The sequence below is a fragment of the Coregonus clupeaformis genome, chromosome 17 (genome assembly GCF_020615455.1).
Source record: "Coregonus clupeaformis isolate EN_2021a chromosome 17, ASM2061545v1, whole genome shotgun sequence".
Taxonomy (NCBI): domain Eukaryota; kingdom Metazoa; phylum Chordata; class Actinopteri; order Salmoniformes; family Salmonidae; genus Coregonus; species Coregonus clupeaformis.
In genome coordinates this window covers 60,900,605-60,927,064 of record NC_059208.1, presented here as the reverse complement: position 1 = coordinate 60,927,064, position 26,460 = coordinate 60,900,605, and the positions used below count along the sequence as shown (strand labels likewise).

Sequence of the window (26,460 nt, the reverse complement as noted above, 5' to 3'; positions counted from 1 at the left end):
GTCAATACGGAACATTTCGAGAACTCTGAACGTTTTTTCAAGTGCAGTCGCAAAAACCGTCAAGCGCTATGATGAAACTGGCTCTCATGAGGACTGCCACAGGAATGGAAGAACCAGAGTTACCTCTGCTGCAGAGGATAAGTTCATTAGAGTTACCAGCCTCAGAAATTGCAGCCCAAATAAATGCTTCACAGAGTTCAAGTAACAGACACATTTCAAAATCAACTGTTCAGAGGAGACTGTGGGAATCAGGCCTTCATGGTCGAATTGCTGCAAAGAAACCACTTCTAAAGGACAACATTAAGAAGAAGAGACTTGCTTGGGCCAAGAAACACGAGCAATGGACATTAGACCGGTGGATATTTGTCCTTTGGTCTGGAGTCCAAATTGGAGATTTTTGGTTCCAACCGCTGTGTCTTTGTGTGACGCGGTGTGGGTGAACGGATGATCTCCGCATGTGTAGTTCCCAACGTAAAGCATGGAGGAGGAGGTGTTATGGTGTGGGGGTGCTTTACTGGTGACACTGTCAAGGCACACTTAACCAGCATGGCTACCACAGCATTCTGCTGCGATACGCCATCCCATCTGGTTTGGGCTTAGTGGGACTATCATTTGTTTTCCAACAGGACAATGACCCAACACACCTCCAGGCTGTGTAAGGGCTATTTTACCAAGAAGGAGAGTGATGGAGTGCTGCATCAGATGACCTGGCCTTCACAATCCCCCGACCTCAACCAAATTGTGATGGTTTGGGATGAGTCGGACTGTAGAGTGAAGGAAAAGCAGCCAACAAGTGCTCACAGGGCCACAGTGTCTGAGAAAAATCAGGCCTTAATGGCCATGTACTGTTATAATCTCCATCCGGCACAGGCAGAATGGGACTGGCCACCCCTCAGAGCCTGGTTCCTCTCTAGGTTTCTTCCTAGGTTTCTGCCTTTTCTAGGGAGTTTTTCCTAGCCACCGTGCTTCTACATCTGCATTGCTTGCTGTTTGGGGTTTTAGGCTGGGTTTCTGTATAATCACTTTGTGACATCTGCTCATGTAAAAAGGGCTTTATAAATAAAATGTGATCGATTGATTGATTAGGTGTTCAAAAACTTTTGACCGGTAGTGTACAGTACACTTTTAGTTTTAGTTTTCATAAGCTACCTAGCTAAAATGCTTGCTAGCCTGACTTCCTGGCATGGGCAACAATGAACCAGCTACGTTAGCTAGCTAGTTAACGTGGGCAACAATGAACCAGCTACGTTAGCTAGCTAGTTAACGTGGGCAACAATGAACCAGCTACGTTAGCTAGCTAGTTAACGTGGGCAACAATGAACCAGCTACGTTAGCTAGCTAGTTAACGTGGGCAACAATGAACCAGCTACGTTAGCTAGCTAGTTAACGTGGGCAACAATGAACCAGCTACGTTAGCTAGCTAGTTAACGTGATCCTACTAGGCCACATCTAGGCTACATATTGAACTTCAATGGTCTCAGGCCAGTGGCACAACATGTTAATTTATGGTTACAGCAGAATCGGCATCATAATCATTGGCCTGTACAGAGAATTAAGTCAAAACCACAAGTCCAGGAACAGGTCCACAAGTCTGAATTGACGGAAAATTATTAAAATCAGAGAGAGATGAAACAGAAATTATTTTATAATTGTAATTTATTTATTGGTAAAATATTTAGGGAAGCCTTCCCTTGGCATCCATGAATACACCTCACTGCTTCACACATTTAAAAATATACACTTGAAAATCTCGGACACACAAATAACCACACTCAAACACCTACACAGAATGAATACAACCTCTTACTCACACAGATACACACAGACACACACACACAGACACACACACTATGGCCTCCCCATTGTTGCCAGCAGGCTTGTAGGAAATGTCAGTTGTTCGTCAGAGGGGGGTGGGGGTGAGGGTGAGGAGGGGGGTGGGGGGAGGTGTTATGAGGAGAAACTGAGGGGGGTTTCTTTGTGAGAGAGATAGAAAGCAAAAGAGAGAGAGAGAGAGAGAGAGAGAGAGAGAGAGAGAGAGAGAGAGAGAGAGAGAGAGAGAGAGAGAGAGAGAGAGAGAGAGAGAGAGAGAGAGAGAGAGAGAGCGACAGGAGAGAGAGAGAGAGAGAGAGAGAGAGAGAGAACAGAGAGAGAGAGAACAGAGAGAGAGAGAGAGAGAGAGAGAGAGAGAGAGAGAGAGAGAGAGAGAGAGAGAGAGAGAGAGAGAGAGAGAGAGAGAGAGAGAGAGAGAGAGAGAGAGAGAGAGAGAGAGAGAGAGAGAGAGAGAGAGAGAGAGAGAGAGAGAGAGCGAGAGAGAGTACACAGCGTTCTATTTCTTATAGACTAACAGCTGCTGAGTTAGCGAGCAGAGAGATACTGAGTGAGCGAGCAGAGAGAGATAGAGAAGAGAGAGACAGAGAGACAGAGAGAGAGTGGCTGTGTGGCGTGAGGAGGCTGTGTTTAGGAGAAGCCCACTGGCTCACAAGGATAAAGGAAGAGAGAAAAAAACACAAACGCTTTTATTTTTTCTCTTCTTTACCTAGAAGGTTCTTTGTCCTTCTCTCATTTTGTTTCATCCTCCTTTCACCTCGGTCCGGCGGAAGGGCGAACAGCACAACCGGAGTCGCGCTCCAGCACGTTCAGCCGGTAAGCAGAATCGCCCCTCTCTCTTTCCCTCCGTCTCTTTCGCTCTTTCTCTCTCTCTCTCTGCATTCATGCCTAATGCGTTGAACTGATAGCAAGATGGTGAGAGAGGTTGGAAAATCTTAACCTAGCCACGGCTCCATCACTACACCACACCACTCTGGATGCGAGCCAGGCACGAGAGGACTTAGCTGGGGAGAGAGACTGGAGAGAGAGGCTGAGGAGAGAGAAGGGAGAGAGACTGAGGAGAGAGGCTGGGGAGAGAGGATGGAGAGAGAGGCTGGAGAGAGAGACTGGAGAGAGAGGCTGGAGAGAGGGGCTGGAGAGAGAGAATGGAGAGAGGTTGGGGAGAGAGGCTGGGGAGAGAGAGACTGGAGAGAGAGGCTGGGGAGAGAGGCTGGGGAGAGAGGCTGGGGAGAGAGGCTGGGGAGAGGGGCTGGGGAGAGGGGCTGGGGAGGACAGGCTGGGGAGCACAGGCTGGGGAGGAGAGGCTGGGGAGGAAAGGGTATACTGTAGGGCTAGAGGTGTATGCTATGAGAAAGAGAATAAAGGAGAAAGAGCTAATGCAGGAGAGGATGCTGCAGGAAGAGAGGGCTTGGCTGGGGGAGAAGAGAGGAGAGAGGAGAGGACTAGAAGTGGACGTTACACAGGAGAGAGAGAATGAGGGTAAGGCTGGAGAGCAGGAGGAGAGGAGAGGAGAGGAGAGGAGAGGGAGAATGAGAGTAAGGCTGGAAAGATTCTATAGCCTAGAGAGGAGGTTCAACTCTGGCTGCATGTGGCAGCGAGGGGACAGATTTTCTGGGGAAAGAGGAAGGGAGACAGGGTAGGGATGTGGAGGTATGGAGAATGAGAGGAAGAATTCTGGAGGAAATGGAGGCTAAGCAGGAGGATGAGAATAGAAGAGAGAGAGAGAGAGAGAGAGATAGAGAGAGAGACAGAGAGAGAGAGAGAGAGAGAGAGAGAGAGAGAGAGAGAGAGAGAGAGAGAGAGAGAGAGAGAGAGAGAGAGAGAGAGAGAGAGAGAGAGAGAGAGAGAGAGAGAGAGAGAGAGAGAGAGAGAGAGAGAGAGAGAGAGAGAGAGAGAGAGAGAGAGAGAGAGAGAGAGAGAGAGAGAGAGATAGAGAGAGAGAGGAGAGAGAGAGAGAGAGAGAGAGAGAGAGAGAGAGAGAGAGAGAGATAACAGGGTTGGATAGAGAGAGAGAGAGAGAGAGAGAGAGAGAGAGAGAGAGAGAGAGAGAGAGAGAGAGAGAGAGAGAGAGAGAGAGAGATAACAGGGTTGGATAGAGAGAGAGAGAGAGAGAGAGAGAGGTTACTGGTACCCTAGTCAGTTGTACAACTGAATGCATTCAACTGAAATATGTCTTCTGCATTTAATCCAACCTCTCTGAATGAAAGAAGTACAGGGCTGCCTTAATCCATGTCCACGGGGCAGTTGTTGTTGGGGGTTAACTGCCTTGCTCAAGGGCAAAACGGCAGATTTATTTCCACCTTGCCGGCTCAGGGATTCAAACCAGAGACCTTTCGGTTACTGGCCCAACGCTCTTAACCGCTAGTGTGTGTGTGTGCACTGCTGTCTTATCGACGTGATAGTGTAGTCCTAGCATCTCTTAAGTCAGTCAACCAGGGCTTGTCCCCTTTCACTGCAGTACATTTCAGATACACACACCTCAGCATGGCCGGTCTGCAGTACCAGCTGACTCTCTCTGCACGTCTCCCGTCTCCTTTTCCCCCCCTCTAGTGTGGATAACACTGTCTGTCCTGCTGCTATCCAACACACACACACACACACACACACACACACACGTTTGCTTGAAATGCAAACACACTGCCAAAAACAATAGCCCTAGATCACAGTGCAGAAAGGGTGGGTGCATCGTGGGTAGTGTAGGGAGAAGAGACAGAATGAAAGGATGAATGGAGAGAATAACCCTTTGGAAGGATAGATGGAGAGATAGATGTTGACATGTCTAATCGCTTTGTGTTAGTATGTAAACCACTGTACTGGAGTGTCAAATACGATTAAATTACATTTTACATTTTAGTCATTTAGCAGACGCTCTTATCCAGAGCGACTTACAGTTAGTGAATATATATATATTAATATTTTTATATACTGGCCCCCCGTGGGAATCAAACCCACAACCCTGGCGTTGCAAACGCCATGCTCTATCAACTGAGCTACATCCCTGTCGGCCATTCCCTCCCCTACCCTGGACGACGCTGGGCCAATTGTGCGCCGCCCATGAGTCTCCCGGTCGCGGCCGGCTGCGACAGAGCCTGGATTCGAACCAGGATCTCTAGTGGCACAGTTAGCACTGCAAAGCAGTGCCTTAGACCACTGCGCCACTCAGGAGAATCAGAATCAGGAGAAATACAATCTATGTTCCTCTCTATAAGCTCCTTCTATATCTGTAATTATCTCTGTAATCCCGTGTAGCTCAGTTGGTAGAGCATGGCGCTTGCAACGCCAGGGTTGTGGGTTCGTTTCCCACGGGGGGGGGGCAGTATGAAAATGTATGCACTCACTAACTGTAAGTCGCTCTGGATAAGAGTGTCTGCTAAATGACTAAAATGTAATCAACCACGTAGCTCAGTTGGTAGAGCATAGTGCTTGCAACGCCAGGTTAGTTTGATTCCTGGGACCATCCATATGTAAAATTTATGCACACATGACTAAGTCACTTTGGATAAAAGCATCTGCTAAATGGTATTATCAAAAAAAAATGTTTTAAGTGAGACTAGGCTTTGGTCTGAAGCTGAAATTCACATGAGCGCCACAACGCCTATTCCACCCATGCTCTACCAAGGTTTTCCAGCACACAGCTTTGACCTACTACAGTAGCCATGTTGATATTGTACTTCAAACTATGTTTAGGCAGGTTGCTTAGGATTCAAACCTTCTCAAAAAGCCTAATTCATACTCAAGGTGCCTTATTGCTATCATAAACTGGTTACCGACGTAATTAGAACCGTAAAATATATATATATATACACTGCTCAAAAAAATTAAGGGAACACTTAAACAACACAATGTAACTCCAAGTCAATCACACTTCTGTGAAATCAAACTGTCCACTTAGGAAGCAACACTGATTGACAATAAATTTCACATGCTGTTGTGCAAATGGAATAGACAACAGGTGGAAAGTATAGGCAATTAGCAAGACACCCCCAATAAAGGACTGGTTTTGCAGGTGGTGACCACAGACCACTTCTCAGTTCCTATGCTTCCTGGCTGATGTTTTGGTCACTTTTGAATGCTGGCGGTGCTTTCACTCTAGTGGTAGCATGAGACGGAGTCTACAACCCACACAAGTGGCTCAGGTAGTGCAGCTCATCCAGGATGGCACATCAATGCGAGCTGTGGCAAGAAGGTTTGCTGTGTCTGTCAGCGTAGTGTCCTGAGCATGGAGGCGCTACCAGGAGACAGGCCAGTACATCAGGAGACGTGGAGGAGGCCGTAGGAGGGCAACAACCCAGCAGCAGGACTGCTACCTCCGCCTTTGTGCAAGGAGGAGCAGGAGGAGCACTGCCAGAGCCCTGCAAAATGACCTCCAGCAGGCCACAAATGTGCATGTGTCTGCTCAAACGGTCAGAAACAGACTCCATGAGGGTGGTATGAGGGCCCGACATCCACAGGTGGGGGTTGTGCTTACAGCCCAACACCGTGCAGGACGTTTGGCATTTGCCAGAGAACACCAAGATTGGCAAATTCGCCACTGGCACAATTCACACTGAGCACATGTGACAGACGTGACAGAGTCTGGAGTGTCACGCCCTGGCTCTGGGGACTCTTTAATGTTGAGCCAGGGTGTGTAGGTTTCATTGTTTAGTTTTCTATGTTTTTTTCTAGATTGTTTAGATCTATGTTGGCCAGGATGGTTCCCAATCAGAGGCAGCTGTAGCTCGTTGTCTCTGATTGGGGACCATACTTAGGCAGCCTGTTGGCACCAGTTAGATGTGGGATCTTGTTCCGTAAAGGTTTGTTGTGTATAACCTCAGGACTTCACGTATCGTTGGTTTGTTGTTTTGTTGTTGTTAAGTACACATTAAAGATGTACGCTTATCACGCTGTGCCTTGGTCCGTGTCTTCCAGTAACGATCGTGACATGGAGACACCGTGGAGAACGTTCTCCTGCCTACAACATCCTCCAGCATGACCGGTTTGGCGGTGGGTCAGTCATGGTGTGGGGTGGCATTTCTTTGGGGGGCCGCAGAGCCCTCCATGTGCTCGCCAGAGGTAGCCTGACTGCCATTAGGTACCAAGATGAGATCCTCAGACCCCTTGTGAGACCATATGCTGGTGCGGTTGGCTCTGGGTTCCTCCTAATGCAAGACAATGCTAGACCTCATGTGGCTGGAGTGTGTCAGCAGTACCTGCAAGAGGAAGGCATTGATGCTATGGACTGGCCCACCCGTTCCCCAGACCTGAATCCAATTGAGCACATCTGGGATATCATGTCTTGCTCCATCCACCAACGCCAAGTTGCACCACAGACTGTCCAGGAGTTGGCGGATGCTTTATTCCAGGTCTGGGAGGAGATCCCTCAGGAGACCATCCGCCACCTCACCAGGAGCATGCCCAGGCGTTGTAGGGAGGTCATACAGGCACGTGGAGGCCACACACACTACTGAGCCTCATTTTGACTTGTTTTAAGGACATTACATCACAGTTGGATCAGCCTGTAGTGTGGTTTTCCACTTTAATTTTGAGGGTGACTCCAAATCCAGACCTCCATGGGTTGATAAATTTGATTTCCATTGATCATTTTTGTGTGATTTTGTTGTCAGCACATTCAACTACAGTGGGGAGAACAAGTATTTGACACACTGCCGATTTTGCAGGTTTTCCTACTTACAAAGCATGTAGAGGTCTGTAATTTTTATCATAGGTACACTTCAACTGCGGGAGACGGAATCTAAAACAAAATCCAGAAAATCACATTGTATGATTTTTAAGTAATTCATTTGCATTTTATTGCATGACATAAGTATTTGATACATCAGAAAAGCAGAACTTAATATTTGGTACAGAAACCTTTGTTTGCAATTACAGAGATAATACGTTTCCTGTAGGTCTTGACCAGGTTTGCACACACTGCAGCAGGGATTTTGGCCCACTCCTCCATACAGACCTTCTCCAGATCCTTCAGGTTTCGGGGCTGTTGCTGGGCAATACGGACTTTCAGCTCCCTCCAAAGATTTTCTATTGGGTTCAGGTCTGGAGACTGGCTAGGCCACTCCAGGACCTTGAGATGCTTCTTACAGAGCCACTCCTTAGTTGCCCTGGCTGTGTGTTTCAGGTCGTTGTCATGCTGGAAGACCCAGCCACGACCCATCTTCAATGCTCTTACTGAGGGAAGGAGGTTGTTGGCCAAGATCTCGCGATACATGGCCCCATCCATCCTCCCCCTCAATACGGTGCAGTCGTCCTGTCCCCCCTTTGCAGAAAAGCATCCCCAAATAATGATGTTTCCCACCTCCATGCTTCACGGTTGGGATGGTGTTCTTGGGGTTGTACTCATCCTTCTTCTTCCTCCAAACACGGCGAGTGGAGTTTAGACCAAAAAGCTCTATTTTTGTCTCATCAGACCACATGACCTTCTCCCATTCCTCCTCTGGATCATCCAGATGGTCATTGGTAAACTTCAGACGGGCCTGGACATGCGCTGGCTTGAGCAGGGGGACCTTGCGTGCGCTGCAGGATTTTAATCCATGACGGCGTAGTGTGTTACTAATGGTTTTCTTTGAGACTGTGGTCCCAGCTCTCTTCAGGTCATTGACCAGGTCCTGCCGTGTAGTTCTGGGCTGATCCCTCACCTTCCTCATGATCATTGATGCCCCACGAGGTGAGATCTTGCATGGCGCCCCAGACCGAGGGTGATTGACCGTCATCTTGAACTTCTTCCATTTTCTAATAATTGCGCCAACAGTTGTTGCCTTCTCACCAAGCTGCTTGCCTATTGTCCTGTAGCCCATCCCAGCCTTGTGCAGGTCTACAATTTTATCCCTGATGTCCTTACACAGCTCTCTGGTCTTGGCCATTGTGGAGAAGTTGGAGTCTGTTTGATTGAGTGTGTGGACAGGTGTCTTTTACACAGGTAACGAGTTCAAACAGGTGCAGTTAATACAGGTAATGAGTGGAGAACAGGAGGGCTTCTTAAAGAAAAACTAACAGGTCTGTGAGAGCCGGAATTCTTACTGGTTGGTTCTTACTAGTTATGGTCTTGTTGAACAGCTCAGGTCTTGTTGAACAGCTCAGGTCTTGATGAACAGCTCAGGTCTTGTTGAACAGCTCAGGTCTTGATGAACAGCTCAGGTCTTGATGAACAGCTCAGGTCTTGTTTAACAGCTCAGGTCTTGTTTAACAGCTCAGGTCTTGATGAACAGCTCAGGTCTTGTTGAACAGCTCAGGTCTTGATGAACAGCTCAGGTCTTGTTGAACAGCTCAGGTCTTGATGAACAGCTCAGGTCTTGTTGAACAGCTCAGGTCTTGATGAACAGCTCAGGTCTTGATGAACAGCTCAGGTCTTGATGAACAGCTCAGGTCTTGTTGAACAGCTCAGGTCTTGATGAACAGCTCAGGTCTTGTTGAACAGCTCAGGTCTTGATGAACAGCTCAGGTCTTGATGAACAGCTCAGGTCTTGTTGAACAGCTCAGGTCTTGATGAACAGCTCAGGTCTTGTTGAACAGCGGAGTAGTAGAATCAGGTGTTTTAGCACTGGGCTTGAACAGAAAAGCCTGCATAGCGCTGGGGATCGTCAAGAGCAATTTTTATAACTCCTGATACAAAACACTGTAACAAATGACAAACTGAAACACCTGCAAAATACAAAGTCATTAGACAAGTACAAAATTCTTAAGAGAAATAATAGACATATTTACACATCTGAAATTGGATAGGTGCTCTGAAACCTTGAATACAACACTTCCGCTACGAATGTCCTAAGTAATGCTGAATACAGCTGGTCCAACTGCAGTAAAACAGCACACGTGTCCTCGTTTATAAATATGAAGACAGGTGGGAGAACTAGGGCTGCGGCGGTCATTCACTTTTGTCGGACAGTTATTGTCATTCAAAAAGACTGCCGGTCTCACGGTGATTGACCTGTAATTAACGTAAACACGTTTAGCCTCTCCAGGCCTCCAAGCAAACAAGCGACATACAAGCCGCTGATGCGTAGCTTTTGGAACATGTACATTTAAAAAGTCTAATAAACCAATTTAATATAAACCATCACAATAAATCCATTATTTATTGTTGTCAGATCTGAAGAAACATTATGATATGAAGAAAATGTATTTCAGAAGAACAGAATATGAGTTGGCCTACTGTATGTTATCTGGCTATGCTCCATGCCATAGGCTGTAGGCTTGTTCATTTAGTTGACAAGATATGCGTATAAGTCCCGTGCTAGTATTTTATATTATATGATTTTATAGTAAGAAGAGTATAATTGAACTTAGCTGAATAAAATATAAATTATTTTTTTCCCATTCTGGAGCGAGTGTGCGTATGAAGTGGCTATGTTGACCGTAAAAGGGATCATTTGAAACAGTTCCTATACACTAGATTTAGAGTTATTTGGTAACTGCAGTTCTGAATGATGCAAACCATAGAATGACTCAGAAATCAAGACATATATGGGCTGCATGATGCGACTATAAGCTGTAATCTAAAGATATATGGGCTGCATGATGCGGCTATAAGATGTAATCTAAAGATATATGGGCTGCATGATGCGGCTATAAGCTGTAATCTAAAGATATATGGGCAGCATGATGCGGCTATAAGCTGTAATCTAAAGATATATGGGCTGCATGATGCGGCTATAAGCTGTAATCTAAAGATATATGGGCTGCATGATGCGGCTATAAGCTGTAATCTAAAGATATATGGGCTGCATGATGCGGCTATAAGGTGTAATCTAAAGATATATGGGCTGCATGATGCGGCTATAAACTGTAATCTAAAGATATATGGGCTGCATGATGCGGCTATAAGCTGTAATCTAAAGATATATGGGCTGCATGATGCGGCTATAAACTGTAATCTAAAGATATATGGGCTGCATGATGCGGCTATAAGCTGTAATCTAAAGATATATGGGCTGCATGATGCGGCTATAAGCTGTAATCTAAAGATATATGGGCTGCATGATGTGGCTATAAACTGTAATCTAAAGATATATGGGCTGCATGATGCGGCTATAAGCTGTAATCTAAAGATATATGGGCTGCATGATGCGGCTATAAGCTGTAATCTAAAGATATATGGGCTGCATGATGCGGCTATAAACTGTAATCTAAAGATATATGGGCTGCATGATGCGGCTATAAACTGTAATCTAAAGATATATGGGCTGCATGATGCGGCTATAAACTGTAATCTATAGATATATGGGCTGCATGATGCGGCTATAAGCTGTAATCTAAAGATATATGGGCTGCATGATGCGGCTATAAGCTGTAATCTAAAGATATATGGGCTGCATGATGCGGCTATAAACTGTAATCTAAAGATATATGGGCTGCATGATGCGGCTATAAGCTGTAATCTAAAGATATATGGGCTGCATGATGCGGCTATAAGCTGTAATCTAAGATATATGGGCTGCATGATGCGGCTATAAACTGTAATCTAAAGATATATGGGCTGCATGATGCGGCTATAAGCTGTAATCTAAAGATATATGGGCTGCATGATGCGGCTATAAACTGTAATATAAAGATATATGGGCTGCATGATGCGGCTATAAACTGTAATCTAAAGATATATGGGCTGCATGATGCGGCTATAAGCTGTAATCTAAAGATATATGGGCTGCATGATGCGGCTATAAACTGTAATCTAAAGATATATGGGCTGCATGATGCGTCTATAAGCTGTAATATAAAGATATATGGGCTGCATGATGCGGCTATAAGTTGTAATCTAAAGATATATGGGCTGCATGATGCGGCTATAAGCTGTAATCTAAAGATATATGGGCTGCATGATGCGGCTATAAGCTGTAATCTAAAGATATATGGGCTGCATGATGCGGCTATAAGCTGTAATATAAAGATATATGGGCTGCATGATGCGGCTATAAGCTGTAATCTAAAGATATATGGGCTGCATGATGCGGCTATAAACTGTAATCTAAAGATATATGGGCTGCATGATGCGGCTATAAGCTGTAATCTAAAGATATATGGGCTGCATGATGCGGCTATAAGCTGTAATATAAAGATATATGGGCTGCATGATGCGGCTATAAGATGTAATCTAAAGATATATGGGCTGCATGATGCGGCTATAAGGTGTAATCTAAAGATATATGGGCTGCATGATGCGGCTATAAACTGTAATCTAAAGATATATGGGCTGCATGATGCGGCTATAAGCTGTAATCTAAAGATATATGGGCTGCATGATGCGGCTATAAACTGTAATCTAAAGATATATGGGCTGCATGATGCGGCTATAAGCTGTAATCTAAAGATATATGGGCTGCATGATGCGGCTATAAACTGTAATCTAAAGATATATGGGCTGCATGATGTGGCTATAAGCTGTAATCTAAAGATATATGGGCTGCATGATGCGGCTATAAGCTGTAATCTAAAGATATATGGGCTGCATGATGCGGCTATAAGCTGTAATCTAAAGATATATGGGCTGCATGATGCGGCTATAAGCTGTAATCTAAAGATATATGGGCTGCATGATGCGGCTATAAACTGTAATCTAAAGATATATGGGCTGCATGATGCGGCTATAAGCTGTAATCTAAAGATATATGGGCTGCATGATGCGGCTATAAGCTGTAATCTAAAGATATATGGGCTGCATGATGCGGCTATAAACTGTAATCTAAAGATATATGGGCTGCATGATGCGGCTATAAACTGTAATCTAAAGATATATGGGCTGCATGATGCGGCTATAAGCTGTAATCTAAAGATAATTGGGCTGCATGATGCGGCTATAAGCTGTAATCTAAAGATATATGGGCTGCATGATGCGGCTATAAACTGTAATCTAAAGATATATGGGCTGCATGATGCGGCTATAAGCTGTAATCTAAAGATATATGGGCTGCATGATGCGGCTATAAACTGTAATATAAAGATATATGGGCTGCATGATGCGGCTATAAACTGTAATCTAAAGATATATGGGCTGCATGATGCGGCTATAAGCTGTAATCTAAAGATATATGGGCTACATGATGCGGCTATAAACTGTAATCTAAAGATATATGGGCTGCATGATGCGTCTATAAGCTGTAATATAAAGATATATGGGCTGCATGATGCGGCTATAAGCTGTAATCTAAAGATATATGGGCTGCATGATGCGGCTATAAGCTGTAATCTAAAGATATATGGGCTGCATGATGCGGCTATAAACTGTAATCTAAAGATATATGGGCTGCATGATGCGGCTATAAGCTGTAATATAAAGATATATGGGCTGCATGATGCGGCTATAAGCTGTAATCTAAAGATATATGGGCTGCATGATGCGGCTATAAACTGTAATCTAAAGATATATGGGCTGCATGATGCGGCTATAAGCTGTAATCTAAAGATATATGGGCTGCATGATGCGGCTATAAACTGTAATCTAAAGATATATGGGCTGCATGATGCGGCTATAAGCTGTAATCTAAAGATATATGGGCTGCATGATGCGGCTATAAAATGTAATCTAAAGATATATGGGCTGCATGATGCAGCTATAAACTGTAATCTAAAGATATATGGGCTGCATGATGCGGCTATAAACTGTAATCTAAAGATATATGGGCTGCATGATGCGGCTATAAACTGTAATCTAAAGATATATGGGCTGCATGATGCGGCTATAAACTGTAATCTAAAGATATATGGGCTGCATGATGCGGCTATAAACTGTAATCTAAAGATATATGGGCTGCATGATGCGGCTATAAACTGTAATCTAAAGATATATGGGCTGCATGATGCGGCTATAAGCTGTAATCTAAAGATATCTGGGCTGCATGATGCGGCTATAAACTGTAATCTAAAGATATATGGGCTGCATGATGCGGCTATAAGCTGTAATCTAAAGATATATGGGCTGCATGATGCGGCTATAAACTGTAATCTAAAGATATATGGGCTGCATGATGCGGCTATAAACTGTAATCTAAAGATATATGGGCTGCATGATGCGGCTATAAACTGTAATCTAAAGATATATGGGCTGCATGATGCGGCTATAAACTGTAATCTAAAGATATATGGGCTGCATGATGCGGCTATAAACTGTAATCTAAAGATATATGGGCTGCATGATGCGGCTATAAACTGTAATCTAAAGATATATGGGCTGCATGATGCGGCTATAAACTGTAATCTAAAGATATATGGGCTGCTTGATGCGGCTATAAACTGTAATCTAAAGATATATGGGCTGCATGATGCGGCTATAAACTGTAATCTAAAGATATATGGGCTGCATGATGCGGCTATAAGCTGTAATCTAAAGATATATGGGCTGCATGATGCGGCTATAAGCTGTAATCTAAAGATATATGGGCTGCATGATGCGGCTATAAACTGTAATCTAAAGATATATGGGCTGCATGATGCGGCTATAAACTGTAATCTAAAGATATATGGGCTGCATGATGCGGCTATAAGCTGTAATCTAAAGATATATGGGCTGCATGATGCGGCTATAAGCTGTAATCTAAAGATATATGGGCTGCATGATGCGGCTATAAGCTGTAATCTAAAGATATATGGGCTGCATGATGCGGCTATAAAATGTAATCTAAAGATATATGGGCTGCATGATGCGGCTATAAGCTGTAATCTAAAGATATATGGGCTGCATGATGCGGCTATAAGATGTAATCTAAAGATATATGGGCTGCATGATGCGGCTATAAACTGTAATCTAAAGATATTTGGGCTGCATGATGCGGCTATAAACTGTAATATAAAGATATATGGGCTGCATGATGCGGCTATAAGCTGTAATCTAAAGATATATGGGCTGCATGATGCGGCTATAAGCTGTAATCTAAAGATATATGGGCTGCATGATGCGGCTATAAACTGTAATCTAAAGATATATGGGCTGCATGATGCGGCTATAAGCTGTAATCTAAAGATATATGGGCTGCATGATGCGGCTATAAGCTGTAATCTAAAGATATATGGGCTGCATGATGCGGCTATAAGCTGTTGATGATTTGAGAAAGTTGCAAATAAAGCTTGTTCTCTGTTCCTCGCCTCCGGCTGCACAGCTGTTCTCTCATCAAGTGATCATATTTTCACCCATCAGACTATTCTCAATTTAATCTTGCCTTTACTAATATGTAACATTAGTTTAGCTTTAGGATGGCCCGTTATCAAATGGGCAGGAAGAGGGGCAGGGGAGAAAATACATGTCATCTGAATGCACTCGAATAGTGAATGGAGGCCGAGCGCTTTTCCAGCCGGTCCGTTTTTTCAATGATGCCTGGTAGGCTACTTGGGTTTTGTAGCAGAGCTGTGCTTAATATGAGCAGCTGAGAAATAAATATAAGATCACTTATTTCACTCCACGCATTAACCACTGTTTGAGGGCTCCCGAGTGGCACAACGGTCTAAGGCACTGCATCTCAGTGCTTGAGGCGTCACTACAGACCCCCTGGTTCGATTCCAGGCTGTATCACAACCGGCCGTGACAGCTACCCAGTACTCTGTATGCCATGGGCTTTCCAACCCTGTTCCTGCAGCTACCCAGTACTATGTATGCCATGGGCTTTCCAACCCTGTTCCTGCAGCTACCCAGTACTCTGTATGCCATGGGCTCTCCAACCCTGTTCCTCCAGATACCCAGTACTCTGTATGCCATGGGCTCTCCAACCCTGTCCCTCCAGCTACCCAGTACTCTGTATGCCATGGGCTCTCCAACCCTGTTACTGTAGCTACCCAGTACTCTGTATGCCATGGGCTCTCCAACCCTGTTACTGTAGCTACCCAGTACTCTGTATGCCATGGGCTCTCCAACCCTGTTCCTCCAGCTACCCAGTACTCTGTATGCCATGGGCTCTCCAACCCTGTTCCTCCAGCTACCCAGTACTCTGTATGCCATGGGCTCTCCAACCCTGTCCCTCCAGCTACCCAGTACTCTGTATGCCATGGGCTCTCCAACCCTGTTACTGTAGCTACCCAGTACTCTGTATGCCATGGGCTCTCCAACCCTGTTACTGTAGCTACCCAGTACTCTGTATGCCATGGGCTCTCCAACCCTGTCCCTCCAGCTACCCAGTACTCTGTATGCCATGGGCTCTCCAACCCTGTTACTGTAGCTACCCAGTACTCTGTATGCCATGGGCTCTCCAACCCTGTTCCTCCAGCTACCCAGTACTCTGTATGCCATGGGCTCTCCAACCCTGTTCCTCCAGCTACCCAGTACTCTGTATGCCATGGGCTCTCCAACCCTGTTCCTCCAGCTACCCAGTACTCTGTATGCCATGGGCTCTCCAACCCTGTTCCTCCAGCTACCCAGTACTCTGTATGCCATGGGCTCTCCAACCCTGTTCCTCCAGCTACCCAGTGCTTCATTTGGGAAATCGATAGTAACATGTTTTCGCAACTAAACATATTTCACTAAACTGTTGACAGCCCCTCTCTCTGCACGCTAGAGAAAGGAATAAAGGAGAGAGAGGAGGAGATGGAAACGCACGGTGGTGAGATTATTCTGTATAGTTGAAGGTAATGTACCAGCCAATTAATTATGAAAATATAAAACAATCGCTATTAGTAGGCTATTCAAAATCAAATACAAATTCACTGTAATTGTAGGCTACCTGTAAACTGCCCTGCACAATCAATGAAACAAACAGCATTGCCTAGGGCTATATGTTCTCTCCCAGACTCATGGATAGACATTTTGAAGAGGAGCATGAGGTATCCAGTCCATCCAATATGCATAATAATACAGTCCACACTCAAAGGCGATTACTTTAATTTATGAATTTACCAACTAAGTACCAAAGACCTCTTAAATCAGTTTTATTTTATGTTTTTCTGCCCTGTGTAGTATGCAGTTGGCTATGTATTGTATGAGGCAAAATCATAATTTTTATTCAGGTTTTTTCTGACTTGGGCTCATAAGCCTATGCGTATGCATAAACTCTAATAGGCTTATGGGTATTTTGAATTAATCATCACCTTAGAAAGCGCTGTCCGTTTTGTTGTGTTAGGCTTTGAAACAAAAACATCCACAAAGACCATGTTTTACACTCCGTTTCAACCCGCTTCAAATTGATCATCACAGTGAGGTGAGTTTTAAAAGCAGGATACTGTTTTGATGATAAGTGTTTGATGTGATTTTCGATTGCATTTGCATTGGTGTCAGAGTGGTTAGAGGCACAATAGAGCGCTGAGTACCAGGCCATTAGGACCTGATGGTAGCTAGCATGTTGGCTAGTACCAAAGCATGTCCAGAGTGCATAACAGGAGATTACCGTGACTCAACGGTCACGTGGAATTTTACCGCAGTCATGACTCATGACTGTCGGTGTGGCGGTAATATGGCATAAATCGTTTGTCTGTTCAACGTGGGCCAGCTTGCATTTCTCCGTGACAGGCGCATTACCACAATCTGCCACTCTGCCATAAAGCACTGTGTCCTTGGGCAGAACTTTAGGGGATGGCGTGCATCTCACCGATGAGGGCAACAACCTCTTTCTTCCTTGAGAGTCTGAGAGCTGGTCTCTCCTCCGTTCTAGCAAGACGCTCGCAGTAGTACCCACCACCACACTTACTGCCACTCCACGAACCCAAAGGCTCTTTTAAAGAGCCACCTTTGTTTGTGTGTCGGTAGGGGGCTGTCAAAACTATGAACTAAATAATTGTCAAAATGAACCCTCTGGGAGGCAAACCCGCAATCTTCAGATACACAGGCGGTACCTAGCCATTACATTACGAACCCTGTTCTTAAAACACTGATTTCGAGAGACCATTTAAATGACAGTCTTGAAGCATTCATTGAAAAACTATTTTGTTCGTTTATTTATCTTGCTTGGTTAAAATACAATAGTCTAAAACAGTTGATTTGTTGAAAACGTCACGTCATCGGGCGAAAGCGTGGAGGGAAGGCAGATTAAGCGTTTTTATCAAAAGCAATCACTTTTGCATGTGAAAACACAGAATCCCACTCATTACTACACGTGCTTAATTATGTCACTTTTGTTTTGAGCTGACTTCACGGTCGGACAGAGCCGGGCACCTGGCTCACTTCAGGGAGGCAGCCCGGTTCCAAATAGAATGCAATCAACTTTCAGAAAGTGCAAAAGACGACTACACGGGCGCCCGGGTGAGATTAATCGAACCCCCTCAATGATTCTGATGTTGTTTTACCCGAAATGTGGTTTTAATAATGACAAGGTAGATCATTGGTTCTTAATGGACAAAAATTACCACGTGAGAGTGATAAATGTAATCACAACTTTTCATGTTTGTTTCTATATACAGTTGAAGTCGGGAAGTTTTCATACACTTAAGTTGGAGTCATTAAAACTCGTTTTTCAACCACTCCACAAAATTATTGTTAACAAACTATAGTTTTGGCAAGTCGGTTAGGACATCTACTTTGTGCATGACACAAGTAATTTTTCCAACAATTGTTTACAGACAGATTATTTCACTTATAATTCACTGTATCACAATTCCAGTGGGTCAGAAGTTTACATACACTAAGTTGACTGGGCCTTTAAACAGCTTGGAAAATTCCAGAAAATTATGTAATTGCTTTAGAAGCTTCTGAGAGTTTAATTGATATCATTTGAGTCAATTGGAGGTGTACCTGTGGATGTATTTCAAGGCCTACCTTCAAACTCAGTGCATCTTTGCTTGACATCATGGGAAAATCAAAAGAAATCAGCCAAGACCTCAGAAAAGAAATTGTAGACCTCCACAAGTCTGGTTCATCCTTGGGAGCAATTTCCAAATGCCTGAAGGTACCACGTTTATCTGTACAAACAATAGTACGCAAGTATAAACACCATGGGACCACGCAGCCGTCATACCACTCAGGAAGGAGATGTGTTCTGTCTCCTAGAGATTAATGTACTTTGGTGCGAAAAGAGCAAATCAATCCCAGAACAACAGCAAAGGACCTTGTGAAGATGCTGGAGGAAACAGGTACAAAAGTATCTATATCCACAGTAAAATTAGTCCTATATCGACATAACCTGAAAGGCCGCTCAGCAAGGAAGAAGCCACTGCTCCAAAACCGCCATAAAAAAAGCCAGACTACGGTTTGCAACTGCACATGGGGACAAAGATCGTACCTTTTGGAGAAATGTCCTCTGGTCTGATGAAACAAAAATATAACTGTTTGGCCATAATGACCATCATTATGTTTGGAGGAAAAAGGGGAAGGCTTGCAAGCCGAAGAACACCATCCCAACCGTGAAGCACGGAGGTGGCAGCATCATGCTGTGGGGGTGCTTTGCTGCAGGAGGGACTGGTGCACTTCACAAAATAGATGGCATCATGAGGAAGGAAAATGATGTGGATATATTGAAGCAACATCTCAAGACATCAGTCAGGAAGTTAAAGCTTGGTCGCAAATGGGTCTTCCAAATGGACAATGACCCCAAGCATACTTCCAAAGTTGTGGCAAAATGGCTTAAGGACAACAAAGTCAAGATATTGGAGTGGCCATCACAAAGCCCTGACCTCAATCCTATAGAAAATGTGTTGGCAGAACTGAAAAATTGTGTGCGAGAAAGGAGGCCTACAAACCTGACTCAGTTACACCAGCTCTGTCAGGAGGAATGGGCCAAAATTCACCCAACTTGTGGAAGGCTACCCAAAACGTTTGACCCAAGTTAAACAATTTAAAACCAATGCTGTCAAATACTAATTGAGTGTATGTAAACTTCTGACCCACTGGGAATGTGATGAAAGAAATAAAAAGCTGAAATGAATCATTCTCTCCACTATTATTCTGACATTTCACATTTTAAAAAATAAAGTGGTGATCCTAACTGACCTAAGACAGGGAATTTTTTACTAGGATTAAATGTCAGGAATTGTGAAAACTGAGTTTAAATGTATTTGGCTAAGGTGTATGTAAACTTCCGACTTCAACTGTAATAAGGTTAGAGATGCCATGCTCCTATCATATATTAATTTGCTGGCAACAAGTATAGTCTGTTATACAGTTAATATAGCTTTATAATGTCTAGAAGGTACAGCATGCGCTTTCTGTAGATATGTCTTTCAATACAGGAAGCTCTATCCATTTGTGTCATGCAGCTATGCCCACAATTATGTTTATAATAACCCTCTCTCCCTTTTTAAATGGAAGATATTTGCACAGCACACAGAAAGGACGGAGTATTGTGTGTGTGTGTTAATATGTTAATGAGATGCGTGTTCTTTCCGACTAAGATTGAATGATGGCTGCTCTGGTATTTACACCGCTGTTGCTAGGACACTCCCTTTGAACATTTTAACCGAGCCCACTGATTGGCTGCTGGCGATGATGCAAGATTCTCTCCTGTTTCCCCCATAGAAACATTCCCGTCTACATCTCTCCCTCTCTCTTTCTCTTCTCAGTCAGTCAGTCAGTCTGTTTGTCTGTCTCTGTCTGTCTGCCCCCCATGTAGCTCAGTTGGTAGAGCATGGCGTTTGCAACGCCAGGGTTGTGGGTTCGATTCCCACGGGGGTACCAGTATGACAATGTATGCACTCACTAACTGTAAGTCGCTCTGGATAAGAGCGTCTGCTAAATGACTAAAATGTAAATGTCTGTCTACAGTATCTCCTAAGCCATTTATTTGACAGTTTTACATCTCTACTACCACACATATCATCAAATCCTTTTCCCCCATCCAGTCAAATTCATGTTACAAAATGGTGACGGACAGATTATATTAGGCTCGCAAGAACCATCCTGATCTCGCAAGCTTAAATTCCGTTTCGCTACACGTGAAGGAGGGTTCGCACGAGGCTAAGATTATGTAGCAGCACCTTGTAATATGAAATTGTAATCCTCTGCAGATATAAACTTACAGTAGTACAATACACTGTATCATTATAGATATGAGTCTGTCTGTTTAAGATACAGTACCTCCATTATGTTTGCTTAGCTATGTGTCATAACTGTTATGTTTGATGAGGCAGAAGGAAGGCAGGGAGGGAGGGAGGGACATAAATGGTTGATATAGTATTACTAGCCTCTGGACCCCCCCTTCTGTATTTGTCTCTCTCGGTCTCTCTCTCTCCTCTCTCTCTCTCTCTGTCTCTCTGTCTCTCTCTCTCTCTCTCTCTCTCTCTCTCTCTCTCTCTCTCTCTCTCTCTCTCTCTCTGTCTCTCTATCTATCTCTCTCTCTCTCTCTCTGTGTCTCTCTGTCTCTCTCTCTCTCTCTCTCTCTCTCTCTCTCTCTCTCTCTCTCTCTCTCTCTCTCTCTCTCTCTCTCTCTCTGAACTGATTTGAATTCAATTGAAAGGGCTTTATTGGCATGGGAAACATATGTTAACGTTGCCAAAGCAAGTCAAATAGATAATAAAATAAACAATATAAATATTAACAGTAAACATTACACTCACAAAAGTTTCAAAAGAATAAAGACATTTCAAATGTCATATTATGTCTATATACAGTGTTGTAACAATGTGCAAATAGTTAAAGTACAAATGGGAAAATTAATAAACATAAATATGGATTGTATTTACAATGGTGTTTGTTCTTCACTGGTTGCCCTTTTCTTGTGGCAACAGGTCACAAATCTTGCAGCTGTGATGGCACACTGTGGTTTTTCACCCAGTAGATATGGGAGTTGATCAAAATTGGATTTGTTTTCGAATTCTTTGTGGTTCTGTGTAATCTGAGGAAATATGTGTCTCTAATATGGTCATACATTTGGCAGGAGGTTAGGAAGTGCAGCTCAGTTTCCACCTCATTTTGTGGGCAGTGTGCACATAGCCTGTCTTCTCTTGAGAGCCAGGTCTGCCCATGGCATCCTCTCTCAATAGCAAGGCTATGCTCACTGAGTCTGCACATAGTCAAAGCTTTCCTTCATTTTGGGTCAGTCACAGTGGTCAGGTATTCTGCCACTCTCTGTTCAGGGCCAAATGGCATTCCAGTTTGCTCTGTTTTTTGGTAGATTCTTTCCAATGTGTCAAGTAATTATCTTTTTGTTTTCTCATGATTTGGTTGGGTCTAATTGTGTTGCTGTGTTGGGGCTCTGTGGGGTCTGTTTGTGTTTGTGAACAGAGCCCCTAGGACCAGCTTACTTAGGGGACTCTTCTCCAGTTTAATCTCTCTGTATGTGATGTCTCTCTCTCTCTCTCTCTCTCTCTCTCTCTCTCTCTCTCTCTCTCTCTCTCTCTCTCTCTCTCTCTCTCTCTCTCTCTCTCTCTCTCTCTCTCTCTCTCTCTCTCTCTCTCTCTCTCTCTCTCTCTCTCTCTCTCTCTCTCTCTCCCCTCTCCATCCCTCGCTCTCTTTCTCTGTCCATATTGTACTGTACCTCTCTCTTCCATTATTGTACAGACAGACCCTTTTGTCCCCTAATGCACTGGTTACGTGTAATATGGGTCAGGGTGTGTGATTGTCATGGTTGGGGTTAGGGAGGATTGAGGGGGGTGATGGGGGAGGGGGTGATGAGAGGAAGGAGGAAGGGGACTAGTGCTGTAGTGTCATTGGTAACCATGCGGCTAGTGTTCTTGCAGCACGGCATTCCGTATGTGTGTGTGTGTGTGTGTGTGTGTGTGTATGTGTGTTTGTGGACGTGTTTAACAAGAAGTCCCCACAAGAATAGCAAACGAACAAAAATGTGACCAACTTGGGACATTTTGTTGGTCTCCACAAGGTCAAATGCTATTTCTAGTGGGGTTAAGGTTAGAATTAGTGTTAGGGTTAGGAGCTAGGGTTAGTTTTAGGGTTAGGAGCTAGGGTTAGGTTTAGGGTTAAGGTTAGGGCTAGGGAAAATAGGATTTTGAATGGGACTGAATTGTGTGTCCCCACAAGGTAAGTTGTACAAGACTGTGTGTGTGAATGTGTGTGTGATCCTTGAGATGTTTCTACAACTTGATTGGAGTCCACCTGTGGTAAATTCAATTGAATGGACATGATTTGGAAAGGCACACACCTGTCTATATAAGGTCCCACAGTTGACAGTGCATGTCAGAGCAAAAACGAAGCCATGAGGTCGAAGGAATTGTCTATAGAGCTCCGAGACAAGATTGTGTCGAGGCACAGATCTGGGGAAGGGTACCAAAACATTTCTGCAGCATTGAAGGTCCCCAAGAACACAGTGGACTCCATCATTCTTAAATGGAAGAAGTTTGGAACCACCAAGACTCGTCCTAGAGCTGGCTGCCCGGCCAAACTGAGCAATCGGGGGAGAAGGGCCTTGGTCAGGAAGGTGACCAAGAACCGGATGTTCACTTTGACAGAGCTCCAGAGTTCCTCTGTGGAGATGGGAGAACCTTCCAGAAGGACAACCATCTCTGCAACACTCCACCAATCAGGCCTTTATGGTAGAGTTTCCAGACGGAAGCCACTCCTCAGTAAAAGGCACATGACAGCCCACTTGGAGTTTGCCAAAAGGCACCTAAAGGACACTCAGACCATGAGAAACGAGATTCTCTGGTCTGATGAAACCAAGACTGAACTCTTTGGCCTGAATGCCAAGCGTCACGTCTGGAGGAAACCAGGCACCGCTCATCACCTGGCCAATACCATCCCTACGGTGAAGCATGGTGGTAGCAGCATCATGCTGTGGGGATGTTTTCAGTGGCAGGGACTGGAAGACTAGACAGAATCAAGAGAAAGATGAACAGAGCAAAGTACAGAGAGATCCTTCATGAAAACCTGCTCCAGAGCACTCAGGACCTCAGACTGGGTCGAAGGTTCACCTTCCAACAGGACAACGACCCTAAGCACACAGGACAAGTCTCTGAATGTCCTTGAGTGGCCCAGCGAGAGCCCGGACTTGAACCCAATCTAACATCTCTGGAGAGACCTGAAAATAGCTGTGCAGCGATGCTCCCTAACCAACCTGACAGAGCTTGAGAGGATCTGCAGAGAAGAATGGGAGAAACTCCCCAAATGCAGGTGTGCCAAGCTTGTAGCTTCATACCCAAGAAGACTCTAGGCTGTAATCGTTGCCAAAAGATGCTTCAACAAAGTACTGAGTAAAGGGTCTGAATACTTATGTAAATGTGATATTTCTGTTTTTTAATTGAGTCTGTCACCATACTAATACATACAGTTGTTGTTGTTTATGTTTGTTGTTGTTTTAGAACGTCAAAGTTCACAGATTAGAACGCAAAACGTCTGGACTGGAATAAAAAACGTTTAAAAAAAAAGATTAATCCTTTAATAGAATCTGTGACTCAGAATTATCTACTATTCTTAAGTATAATCTGTGTAGTCACATTGAGATTGACAAGTGAACCCTGGGAATGAGTGTGTACATTTGAGTGTGTATTAGCTTGTGTGTGTGCGTACGAGTGTGCGTGCATGCTCTCCGTAGCCGCTCTCCGTAGCCGATGTGAGTAAGACTTTTAAGCAGGTCAACATTCACAAGGCCGCAGGGCCAGACGGATTACCAGGACGTGTACTCCGAGCATGTGCTGACCAACTGGCAAGTGTCTTCACTGACATTTTCAACATGTCCCTGACTGAGTCTGTAATACCAACATGTTTCAAGCAGACCACCATAGTCCCCGTGCCCAAGAACTCTAAGATAACCTGCCTAAATGACTACCGACCCGTAGCACTGACGTCTGTAGCCATGAAGTGCTTTGAAAGACTGGTCATGGCTCACATCAACAGCATAATCCCAGAAACCCTAGACCCACTCCAATTTGCATACCGCCCCAACAGATCCACAGATGATGCAATCTCTATCGCACTCCACACTGCCCTTTCCCACCTGGACAAGAGGAACACCTATGTGAGAATGCTATTCATTGACTACAGCTCAGCATTCAACACCATAGTGCCCTCTAAGCTCATCACTAAGCTAAGGATCCTGGGACTAAACACCTCCCTCTGCAACTGGATCCTGGACTTCCTGACGGGCCGCCCCCAGGTGGTAAGGGTAGGTAACAACACATCTGCCACACTGATCCTCAACACGGGGGCCCCTCAGGGGTGCGTGCTCAGTCCCCTCCTGTACTCTCTGTTCACCCATGACTGCATGGCCAGGCACGACTCCAACACCATCATTAAGTTTGCCGACGACACAACAGTGGTAGGCCTGATCACCGACAACGATGAGACAGCCTATAGGGAGGAGGTCAGAGATCTGGCCGTGTGGTGCTAGGACAACAACCTCTCCCTCAACGTGACCAAGACAAAGGAGATGATTGTGGACTACAGGAAAAAAAAGAGGACTGAGCACGCCCCCATTCTCATCGACGGGGCTGTAGTGGGGGGACAGGTTGAGAGCTTCAAGTTCCTTGGTGTCCACATCACCAACGAACTATCATGGTCCAAACACACCAAGACAGTCGTGAAGAGGGCACGACAAAGCCTATTCCCCCTCAGGAGACTAAAAATATTTGGCATGGGTCCTCAGATCCTCAAAAAATTCTACAGCTGCACCATCGAGAGCATCCTGACTGGTTGCATCACCACCTGGTATGGCAACTGCTTGGCCTCTGACCGCAAGGCACTACAGAGGGTAGTGCGTACGGCCCAGTACATCACTGGGGCAAAGCTCCCTGCCATCCAGGACCTCTATACCAGGCGGTGTCAGAGGAAGGCCCTCAAAATTGTCAAAGACTCCAGCCACCCTAGTCATAGACTGTTCTCTCTGCTACCGCACGGCAAGCGGTACCGGAGTGCCAAGTCTAGGTCCAAAAGACTTCTCAACAGCTTCTACCCCCAAGCCATAAGACTCCTGAACAGCTAATCATGGCTACCCGGACTATTTGCACTGCCCCCCTACCCCATCCTTTTTACGCTGCTGCTACTCTGTTAAGTATTTATGCATAGTCACTTTAACTCTACCCACATGTACATATTACCTCAACTACCTCAACTAGCCGGTGCCCCCGCACATTGACTCTGCAACGGTACCCCCTGTATATATAGCCTCCCTACTGTCACTTTATTTTCCTGTATATATAGCCTCCCTACTGTCACTTTATTTTACTTCTGCTCTTTTTTTCTCAACACTTTTTTTGTTGTTGTTTTATTCTTACTTTTTTTGTTTAAAATAAATGCACTGTTGGTTAAGGGCTGTAAGTAAGCATTTCACTGTAATGTCTGCACCTGTTGTATTCGGCGCATGTGACCAATAAAATTTGATTTGATTTGATTTGATTTGATGCATGTGTGTGTGCGAGCGTGCGTGTGTGGACGTGTGTAGGGGAGCTGGTGGTTCAAATCTGACCCTACACCGGTTCATTTTATTCCTTATAGTCTGTGAGTGTTGGGAATCTAGGATTACTCCCTCAGATCCCATCTGATCCCATTATAGGGACATGGGGTGGGGTAATTGGGGTGAGGGGGCTTAGAGGGGTCAGTATTGGGGAGACACAGAGAGAGAGAGACACACAGACGGATGTGAAGTTATATCAGACGTAACCAATTAGGTAAGATAGTAAGACTGGCTGGAATTAACGGAGTTACTTACCCCAAGACCCTTCTCACAAGTCATCGCCACAGATAGATTACGTCAGCAATCATGCTCTTTAATATATAATACTCTTCCATAACTCAATAGCGATCCATCTAAAGAACTTTGAGTTGGTTAACTTTGTCCTCTATGGCAGAGGTTCAGATAGCCACTCTGTCATGTTACCTCACAGTCAATGTTTGGGTCTCAACCACTAGAC

At 44.7% G+C, this 26,460-nt stretch overlaps 1 protein-coding gene across 2 annotated transcripts in view; it reads left to right on the top strand.

Moving 5' to 3' along the window:
• Window positions 1-2,280: 2,280 nt before the first annotated feature.
• LOC121586859 (CYFIP-related Rac1 interactor A-like) overlaps window positions 2,281-26,460 on the top strand; it is a 96,671-nt gene continuing 72,491 nt past the window's right edge. The window contains exon 1 of one of the 2 annotated variants that reach the window (XM_041903866.2): window positions 2,281-2,643. The gene's annotated coding sequence lies outside the window, so the exon portion shown is untranslated. The remainder of the gene's footprint in view (window positions 2,644-26,460) is intronic. The other variant, XM_041903867.2, reaches the window with a different exon arrangement.